Source organism: Prinia subflava, chromosome 2 (assembly GCF_021018805.1).
Source record: "Prinia subflava isolate CZ2003 ecotype Zambia chromosome 2, Cam_Psub_1.2, whole genome shotgun sequence".
Lineage (NCBI taxonomy): Eukaryota > Metazoa > Chordata > Aves > Passeriformes > Cisticolidae > Prinia > Prinia subflava.
In genome coordinates, this window is record NC_086248.1 from 104,133,000 (window position 1) to 104,143,379 (window position 10,380).

Genomic DNA, 10,380 nt, shown 5'->3' on the forward strand with positions numbered 1-10,380 from the left:
CCACAAGGACTGGAAAAGAGAATTCTGGAACAATAAGGCACAGCTGACTCGATGGATAGTTTTGTGGAACAGAGCTATTTTATCAGATTTTAAGTTATTTAAAAATTGGGTATTAGCAGGGGATCATTACACAGTTATTAGTTTCATTAACCAGCTGCAGAGCTGACAGGTTTGGTACAGATATTCCATTTTTCTCCTCCTGCTGCTTAAATCCAACTAAAACCACTGGAACTGACCACTGGCATGAGTCTCTTTTTAAAAATAGTTTCTGTTTTGAAAAAAAAAGCCACTTACATCAAGTTTCTTACTTCCATACATGCTGAAGAGTCATTGAAGAGACTCATTGGCATGGGAAGAAAAATAAACCGTGACATGGTTCATAGAGTGCATCCAAACATTGGTTTTCCAGAGGGCTCCTGTAAGATCTCGTGTCAAGTTGCAGGGGTGAGAGGTGGAGAGAGGTGTGAGGGGCTGTGGCAGAGCCCCAGGGACACCCTCTGAGCAGGACAGGCACACCTGGATGCGTGAAGTGCCTCCACAATGCAGTGACATGAGACTCCCAAGTATTATGGCTTTGATCTAGCCCCTGTCCCCTTTACACAGTGGGAACAAGTACAAATGGAATTAACCTGGAACAATGGTGTCATGATCAATACTCTGAGGGGTTTTCAAAATCTTTATTTCAGAGACTTCAGGAACTCCTGACATTCCCTGGTTCTCAGAAATTTGGTGAGTTTTATAATCCCAAACGAAGATCCTACACCAAAACTGTTATTTCATCTCCTAGGAAAATTAATCAGTGTCTTCCATCAGCTCCTACAAGCTCCATCTGTCATGTCTTCAGTAGCCCTCCAGAAAACATTGGAAAGCACATCTACACGTTTCCTTCAAAACTCAAACCTAACGGTTGATTAAAAAAAGGGAAAAAAAGGAGAGTTTGCAGACAAAGAACATCCTTGTTTGTTGACAGTAATAAAATATAACTTGTCACCAGAGCTGATATGTTGTATTAATGGCTCTTTTGTGAAAACACTGGGCTGGGTGTTATAAATATTGATGTGAGCACACTGGGTTGGGAAGTGTGTGACAGACGGAAACCTTTTAAGGTGAACATAAAATCATTTTCAGTGTTTCTCCAACTTGAAACTCAAATATCCCCTTTTAATTGGAAGCCATTATTAGGTTTATCAGCAGAAACAAGGTTTGCTGCTGATGCAGGAGATAGAGGAGGGAAAAATTTCCTTACCTGCCGCTGCTGCCAGCATCCCTGAGGAACAAAACCAAGGGTAAGATTTCCGAATGGGCTGGAGCAGTAATGTCTGTTGTGGGTTTGGACCTTTTTATTTTTGGTATGTAAATGTCTCAATACTCCCAGTGACAATGTGGTTACCATGGTTACTTGTGAACCAGCCTCTCCTTCAACCTGAGGAGCCAGACTATGTTTTCTCCTCCATACTGGATGTGTCCACGTGGACATTCCCAGAAAGAACTGGTCTCTGAGGGGCAGTGGGACCAAATCAGCATCCAACACTCAGTGTGCTTCCAGGGAAAAGGATGTAAGAACATTTCTGATACACTACAGAAACAAAATAACTGCATCTCCCCACCCTCACCAGCTAAGTTGCTCAAAATCTCTGACAGTAAATATTAAATTAATTCTTTTGAGGGAGCTGAGGTTCCATAGACTCTCTCTGGTGCAAACACGAAGCCTCCCCTCATGAGCTCTCAAGTAACATGTGTCACTTCTCATGCCCAGCCAAAGGCTGCTCCCCTGTCCAGGCAGTTGGAATTGGCCCATTCCAGAACATGCTCTGGAGTGACAGGGAAACAGGGTTTGCTGAACCACATGCATGTGCCATAAAAAGGAGCCAGCTAAACTCAGGAGAGAGGGCACCAAGAAAGTAATGAATACCCACAAACATACCAACTGCTGCCTCAAAGGGACTCAATTAAAAGACAAATAGAATTAGTTTTAGTTAGTCTATAAAGCACAGGGGGATTTTCAGCACCCCCTTGTGCGAGGACGGCACAAAGCCAGAGGGAGAGATTCCTTCTCCTACAGCCATGTGTGGGCATAAGCCTCCTTAGGAAACTCCTACAAGCAAAAATATCTGCTGGAAAACCCCAACCAACCTCAAGCCTTTTTACTGCTGTCTAAGAATAGAAGGAAGGAACAATTTTCTACTCACTTTTCAGGTGGGAACCATGGCACAGGGAGCTGGTCAGGACTCACCTTTCCCTGAGAGCACTGTGTCCTGCTCAGCACAGCCAGGAATGCTCTTGATGGAGCAGGGACAGCGAGGGACAGCGAGGGACAGCGAGGGACAGCGAGGGACAGCGAGGGACAGCGAGGGACAGCGAGGGACAGCGAGGGACAGCGAGGGACAGCGAGGGACAGTGCCGTTGCAGTTGCAGCGCAGGAACAGAGGCAGCAGTGCTGGCCCAGAACACCCCAACATGATTTACATGAGGCCTGTCATTCCTGAAAAACAAAGAAAAGATAAGTCAGTTAACCCAAAGAAATTAAGGCTTAAATTTACAGGAAATTGTAGCAAATCAATGAGCAGCTTTGCCCTACCCCACCCCACTGAATGTGCAGGTCACAAACAAGTTCAGACCATGATTACTGTTTTTAATAAGCTTTAATTAATAATTCAGCAAAGATTAGACACACTGCTTTGAAAAGGTATAAAGCACCATGACAGAAGAGTCAGGTGCCATTTCACAGCTTACAAACAGAACACTGAAATATCCAGTGATTTGGCCAAGTTTGTAGAGGAATTTGTAGCAGAGACTGAGACTGCAGCACCAGATTGCTCTGCTGATATTTGAGGTGCAGGAGCAAAAGAAGTGGTTTGGAGAACACAAACAGCAGATCTGCACTGGAACAAGCACACAGGGAATGTAAATGGCAAAATGGCTTTTTAAAGTATTTACAACTCACAAAGAAGATCAACACATTTCAAGTGTTCATGGGCATCAAATTTATAGAAAAGAATCTCTGCTCAAGAATTCCTGAACAATCTGTACTGTGAAGCGCAGGTGGCAGAAGTAAGAGGTCAGGCTGACCAGGGTTGGTGTGTAGGGATTCAGAACCCAAACAAAAGGGAAAATGCAGAACCTGAGCCAGAAGTACTTGAAAGACTTGTGTATAAAACGTTTTCTGTGTTAGGATGAAGGAATGTGACGCAGTTAATTACTGACTGCCCCTTCTCATGCTTTAGCTACGGTAACTCACATAATCACCCCTCACACCAGTCCAATGCTATACGTTATACAGAATTTACATGGCATGAGACAGACATGGACAAACACTGACATCACAGAGGAATTCAGAGACTGGGAATCACGGAGACCAAGCACCAAAACCCACTACAAACTGGTGTCAAGGAGGTTTTAAAGAGTTCGTGTCATAATTTCACTGAACTTTAGAATAGCATTTCCCTCTGAAGAAAATTTATTTTGAATACTGGGAGGCAAAAATCCAACCCCAGGATAGAAAGGGAAAATCCAGTTATTTCATCTTCTCTGCTGGTATTACAAAATGTTTGTTGGCTAAACTGTGTGAATTTGTCTAAGACTCTGCTATTAGACATCACTAAAACCCTCAGCATTTACAGAACAGCTGCTGTAAAGAACAAGGCACTCCAGGTCCAGAAAAACATGAGTTTTCTGATGTTCATCTTCAAGCAACACTATTGAAATACAAATTCAGATCTTAACACCCCAGCCCTGTTCTCCAAGTGCTGGTGTAGTATAAGGACAAAAGCCGTGAATTTTTAATTGACAAGTACTTTAAAGAAGAATTTGACTGCAAAAATATAACAGAGATGCAGAGGGGAAAATGTCAGAAAACAAACTCCTTGACCTACTTCCATAACAGAGAACACATATCCAGTATGGCATTTAACAAAACACAGGAATATTCCAACAAGGACTTAGTCCTACCTGCAACTATCCTCAATCCACTGAAGTGCTGTAAGGTCCCAGAAAATTCACCTGATGAGGCTTTTGAAAGGACTTAAAATGGTTCCTGTACTCTAAGTTAGACACATGGGGGAAATATTGACAAGACATCCTCAAGAGCTCAAAACAACACTAAAGACTTTACTGGCAGCTTCAGAATATCAGAGAACTGTGGCAAAAGGTTTAATGCAACAGTCAATCAACATAAAACACCTCTGAAAGCATTAACTTAGGAAACTAAGTAATTTTAATTTACGCAAAAATTCCAAGAAGAGAGAATTAGAAGGAGAGAAAGACAGAAAAGATACAGAAAGTCAGGCATAGGTACCAACCCCTGGGTTCCTGCAGTGTTCAGCTGCTAGGAATTGCAAGAGGCCACGGGGCCAACAGAGGGCCCTAATTGCCCTAACTACCCTTTGGCCCTCCCCGGCCCTTTCCCAGGTGGGACTCGCTGGCATTTGGCCCCTCAGGAGCTGCACTAGGCTCCAGGGGCAGGTGTGGACACTGCCTCAGCTGTGCCAGGGATTGGTGGACACTGCCAGGCTGGGATACAGCTCTGGGAATGGGGTGCGGAGCAGGAGGAGGCCTGGCCCACAGAATGTCTCCAGATATCCATCTTTCCAGACCCTCACAGCTGAGTTCCTCAGTGTTGGATTGTCCATTCCTCCAGGACTCACATGAGGAATTCAGCACATTTTATTCAGCCCAATCCACACCACACACCTACAGGACTGCTGCAGGCTCGAGAAGTGGCCCTGAGGTGAGTAAATTCCACAGCCCATGACATTCCTTGTGCAGCTCCATGAACCCAGCAACGCTTTTAGCCAGCAGCACAAAGGACCAGCAGCAAATCTTAATTTTATGGATTTCCTCAGCCTTGCAGGTTGAAAGAGCACCCAGGAGCTCAAGTGACCTTTACAAGACAATCCCTATTGCCCCAGGATTTTATCACTTGGTCTGTCACACACTGAGTGCAGTTGGATTCAAGGGGCAAGGACCCACTGCACTGAGAGCATAAATCAAACAGCAGTTCCAGAGTCGGAACCATCAGCTGACTTCCCCGAAGTATTTACAGCCCAAGGCTTGCTTTCCCAAGCTTAACAGTCTGGGGGTTGGACAATTCCTGGAAATGTTCTTTAGGAGACAGGAGGCTCAGTCCAGCAAGGCCCTCTGCCTTGCCCTGCCTGAAATTTCCCCACCATTCTTTCAGCCATCATTTCCTTTGCTCTTCCTGCCCTTTTCCACCCCTGCTTCCCAGCACTTTTCTGTGCACACAAGTTCAAATCAAAGGGGCTAAAGAGGAAGCCAGATCCTGCCATCCTGTGGTCTGAGTGGTGGCTCCAACCATTTCTCACTGGAGAAAGCTGGGCCCCCACCATCCACCTGCCATTCTACAGTTAAAAAATAATCCCTGAAACAATCCTACAAGTATTTAAAACTAGACACAGAGTCCTGTGGTCCTGAGGAAGCAGCAGAACCTGCAGACCCTGTGTGGAGGAGAGCTCAGATCATTCCTGGTTCAGCCTCCTCAGCTTTAACATTTATGGCTCGAGGCTCAGCCCCTTGTGACCACCACCCTGCAAACTTCCCACTCAGCTCTGATTTATGGGCTGAGTAAATCCAAGCAAAACGCAGCAGTAAAAGAAATTTGTGGGCTAATTTACTGCTTCCATTTAGGTTAAGGTTTTTAACAGTTATTTGCCTTTATATTTTAGATAAAGATTTGTGAGGAACCAATTACCTAAGGCAGCACAAGTAGCTGTGACAGCCGAATTCAATGCATGAGCTACCCTTAGAAAGCACTGCCTGATTTTCTGATAGAAAATGCTACAGTTAAATAGAGAGGCCAGAGCCTGTAGCTTAAAATGGGGCGGGGGGGGAGGGGGGGGGGGGAATGAAGATAATTCGCATGGAACGTACCTTTTGAGGATAAAAGGTTCCAAACAGAAGAGAGGGAGATCATTACTGTATATTTATATAAAGCCAGAGCCATTTTTTGTGGGCTCCATTGAAGCTGTGTCAATTTACACCACCTCTAAAGAGTTAATTAAACCTCTGTCTCACCAGCACATTGCTCCACGATTTGAACATTTGTTCATCTGAAGATCCATTATTCTCCTAATCCAGATCGGTACCTTTTTTAAGACTGGGTGTGAAATGTTGATGGTTCCTGCACTTTTCCTCGTGTTAAACACCAACTGTATTCCCTGCAGACTCTGGGAAGTTACAAATGTCTGTTTATCTGGGATGGGAAAGGACCCGAGATCCGATCCGAACTGGAGCTTTTTAACTCAGCTGTGCTTTGGGTTCCGGGCTCTGCTGCCCTTCAGAGCAAAGGGCCTTTTATTGCTGCCCCGATGGGTTGTTTGTGTTAAACTCAGTCAAGTCAGATGAATAATTTGCACTGAGTTTTGATTGATTTAGTGTCTTTTTCAGTTTGCCAGGGAGCAAGGAACCAATTGCAATTCCTCATTAAAAATCACTTCTGCTTAATTCCTGCAGCTCCAGTTGTGGACACTGAATCTCAACCGTAAGCCTTGGGAAGCACAACTCTGCATTTTCCTTGTGCTGATGCTTCAGCAGTTATGAACTAGGAAGAAATTGTCTAAATAATCTGCAACACTCAAACATCTGTTGCTTTCAGCCACTGGTGAAAAAGGGCTTAGCATTGCAATGTAAGAACCTTCGCACAGTAACTGGAAAAGGGACAAGAGCCCTAAAAAGGGAGATGATTTTGTAATTTTTAGTCATCAACTTTCTCCAGTCCCTGACTGAGCAGTGCCCAGCATTCTCCTGGTGCTGCAACAGTGGGTCCTGTCAGCCTGCAGGAAATAAAGGCTGTAAAATGATTTCCACTGAAAGCAACAGGCCCTTTCCATATTGGCATATGTTACCATTCAGGATACAGGACTTGTGGCTGCTGGCACAGAAGCTCCTGGAAGTGCCAGTGAAATCAGCCCCAATTATTTTGTATATTCTTGTATAACAACAGCTGTGTGCTGAGCTGGCAGTCAGGGATTCTTGGGAGCAGTCGGGCACCTCCATCCACACCTCCTGCTCGGAGAGCTGCAGCACAGGTGCTCCACTGGAGGAGTTTTAGTATCACAGTCACAGAGCTGGTTGTTACAGACCCACACCCACAGTCTGGGTTTTCATCCATACTCTAAAGGAATTTTACTACCTTTGAATGTACATAGGGGCCAAACCCAGAAATAACAGCGTGTCAAAGTTTGGGAGATTTGGGACAGGGTAAGGCACTTAGAACATTAAGCCTACATTTACAAAGCACAAGTAACAGAAGACTGCCAAATAATCCTCTCTAGGCTTAAACTCTCCCGTTCCTTCCAAGAGATTAAAAACATATGCCAGATCAGAGTAATCAGAGAGTGAACATTCCTTGTCCTACTTTCCTCCTTCCAGTGAAGGCCATCCCACGCCAGTCAGATGATACCTTTCACCACCCCCCTGTCCCTCCCTGATCTCAGTGAGTGCTGCAGCAACCCTGCAGCTCTGCACGTTTGGAAACAGGGATTTACATCTCATGGCTTTTGGAGGAAACCTCCTCCCACACACTCGGAATTCACTGTTCAAGATGAGGCATTTTTGTTTCTGTTAGTGAACAGTGAAAAGTTTCTGATCGCCTGCTACAGTAATTAATTAATTAATGGCCATGTGGATCCCTCTGTAGGTGCCAGGCACTTTCAAGGATTTATAACAAATGATACCCAACACTGCCCAGTCTGAGAGTCAAGAATTTGTGCTGCTGTAAGGTAAAAAGCTGTTGAATCCCACCTGGGAAAGTTCTGTGCTGAAGTAAAGAGTGAGAAAAAAAAAAGTCCTGCTTTTCAAACAACAAAGATTTTGATAAATATCCACCAGAAAGCTTTTACTCTTTTATATGTATTATGTTTATGATTTTTGCTTGGCTTTCCTCTCATTATTTCCAATGTACTTTTTAGGCAAAAGCTGTTCATTTTGGAAAGTGAAATGCAATACTGAATAGTTAAAAAATTCTCATGGTGCCATCCCCATTAGCTCAGGATCCGAGTAGGGAGCATTTGCCATAAATAATGCACAACTTAATCCCTCTGCATTTTTTCAACAAAACCCCAACCTGCTGCAATGTAACAAGAAGGAAGAGAAACACATTTCTGTAAATACATCCAACTCCTATAAACTTCCTAATCAGTAACTTTTGTGATACACCGAGCTGAACAAATGATGGTTAGTGAATAATTTAATGACTTTTGGTGGTTTCTACTCCAAACAGACTGTGAAGAGTTTAGATTTTCTCCAGCATGTTTTCTTCTACAAATTTTCTCCTAAATAATTTGAATGAACAATTATTGCTCTTCAGAGCATTTGTGAGCACTTCCTTGTGCCTGTGATTGAGTTTGAGCTCTTTGAGACAGTTTTAATTGGGTGCATGAATCAAACAGCATAATTTCCTTTTCTTGACATAACCCTACCAGCCAAGTCTCTTTTTCTCCATGTTGTAATCCATTGCCTAATCCAGAGTGGTGGTCCCTAATCTCTATGGTTTGGAAGACCATTTAGGGATGTGCCACTTTCTAAACTGGTTAATTGCTTTCCAGAATAGAGGCAGGGATAGTATCAGCTCTAATGAGTCTCTGAATTAGAATTTTTAGGTCATTAAAAAGTTGCTGTGGCCACATGTCCGATTTCTTCGCTCCAGCTGAAAGGTCAGGGGCTGGTGCAGACTGGCACTGGGCACTGGTGGTGTCTGAATGTGGGGGTGACAGCTCTGGCTCTGCCGTCCCTCGGGGCACCTACAGGAACCGCTTTGCCAGGATCCCTCCAGTTCAGAATGTGACACTTTGGGAGAGCCTGGAAGGTAACACAAACCGAGCTTTCAGCAATACAAATAATGCAAGATGTGAAAACGTTCCTCCCCTAAGAATGGAAATTCAATTGGTAAAGACAGTCAAGGAAGACCCTTCAGAAGAAGAAAGAACAAATCTTACATCACATATAAACCCTGAACTTCTCTCAAGATGCATCTTCAGAAAATGTGGCATTGAACATCTGAATGTGAAAATCGATTTGTAATAATGGCTTTTTAGAGGAGGATGCATATTTGATTATATTGCTAATGTCTATTTCTAAAAAATATGCTAAGTGATGCATTTCAGCTACAGTTATTTCTAAAACTGGACAGCTTTTGTAGAATCTCTGCTCTTCCTTCCTCCAGAGTTGCCACTAATTAACTACAACTATTTGGAGGGCACAGAACAATGGTGGTAGCTGGAAAGAGAAAAGATACAAGCTTTTTGTTTGACTTTGGAAATTTTATGCTCTTTAATTCAGTAACTTGGTAAGTCAAGTTTGATCACATGAAATTGGGACCTGAGCTAAGCAGTAACAGGATACTGAATTTTCTTCTTTTACCTAGGAATTCTGTTAAGGTCAGCTGCTTCAAAGTGTTGTTTAAGTGTGGTGGGCAGAGAGGAATGAGAACCTTCCTGATCCTATTTCCATCCATCCAGTGGTTCTTACCTGCCATGTGCTTGTTACTGTTCCCACAGCCATGCCAAATTGGAGACTAGCTGGAATTTTCTTCAGTAAACTTGTATCGGTGGAGGAGCAAAATATTGACAGCCTGGTTTTGCAATTGTAACTCACTTTTTTTTTGTGCCATAGGGCTGTCATTTAAATTTTCCTTCAGGATTATGTTATGCCGTTTATGGCTTTTCTTCAGTCATTTGTTGACTCAAGTTGCCTTTGGACCCTGTTCACTATTTCTGGGTGAAACTTTCAGATTTAATGTTTTCAAACTTAATATTTTTCACTGAAAAATGCCCCTGTCTTTAAAAATAAACTTTCCCCAGATTTATGCATTTTTTGGATGAACTCCTGCAGGAGTCAAACCTTACACTCCAGTGTTTTGTTTAGGAAAAAAAAAATCGTGTTTCTCTCCTAAGGAATGAAAACTGAATGGTTCAATTACTCATTTCAAAGCAGCTCTTCCTTCTAAAGCTTGAAAACTACACTTCAGTGGAGGAGAGGAAAATAATGGAATATTTATTGAACTAAGGCAACTGGAAGAAATTAGAATCACAGGGAGGGGGTTTGTTTGTTTGTTTTGTGCCCATTTCAGAGCAGACACCAGTTTTCAACAAGCTTTGCTGTTCTCACACCAGATGGCTTTATTTTTCCAATACATTATTTTCCTCACATACATTTTCACTGCAAGTATCTTGCACATGGAAAGAGGATGGGAATGCTTTTTATTAATTTGCCAGATATTTAACTATGCACTAACTCATGCTGGCATCTGAGCCCAACTTGGGGCACCAGATGATTCAATGTGTACACTCCCAGTACACCACGGAATAGCAGGAAGGGCTGGATTATCCCTATTCAGTAATTAACAGAGCTACAAAAAGAGCTGTT

The 10,380-nt window shown here is 43.2% G+C and overlaps 1 long non-coding RNA gene across 1 annotated transcript in view; it reads left to right on the forward strand.

Moving 5' to 3' along the window:
* Window positions 1–950, forward strand: part of LOC134547804 (uncharacterized) — a 61,365-nt gene extending 60,415 nt beyond the window's left edge. Inside the window, exon 3 of the long non-coding RNA XR_010079611.1 lies at window positions 687–950. This is a non-coding gene — a long non-coding RNA (uncharacterized LOC134547804). The remainder of the gene's footprint in view (window positions 1–686) is intronic.
* The last annotated feature ends 9,430 nt before the right edge of the window (window positions 951–10,380 follow it).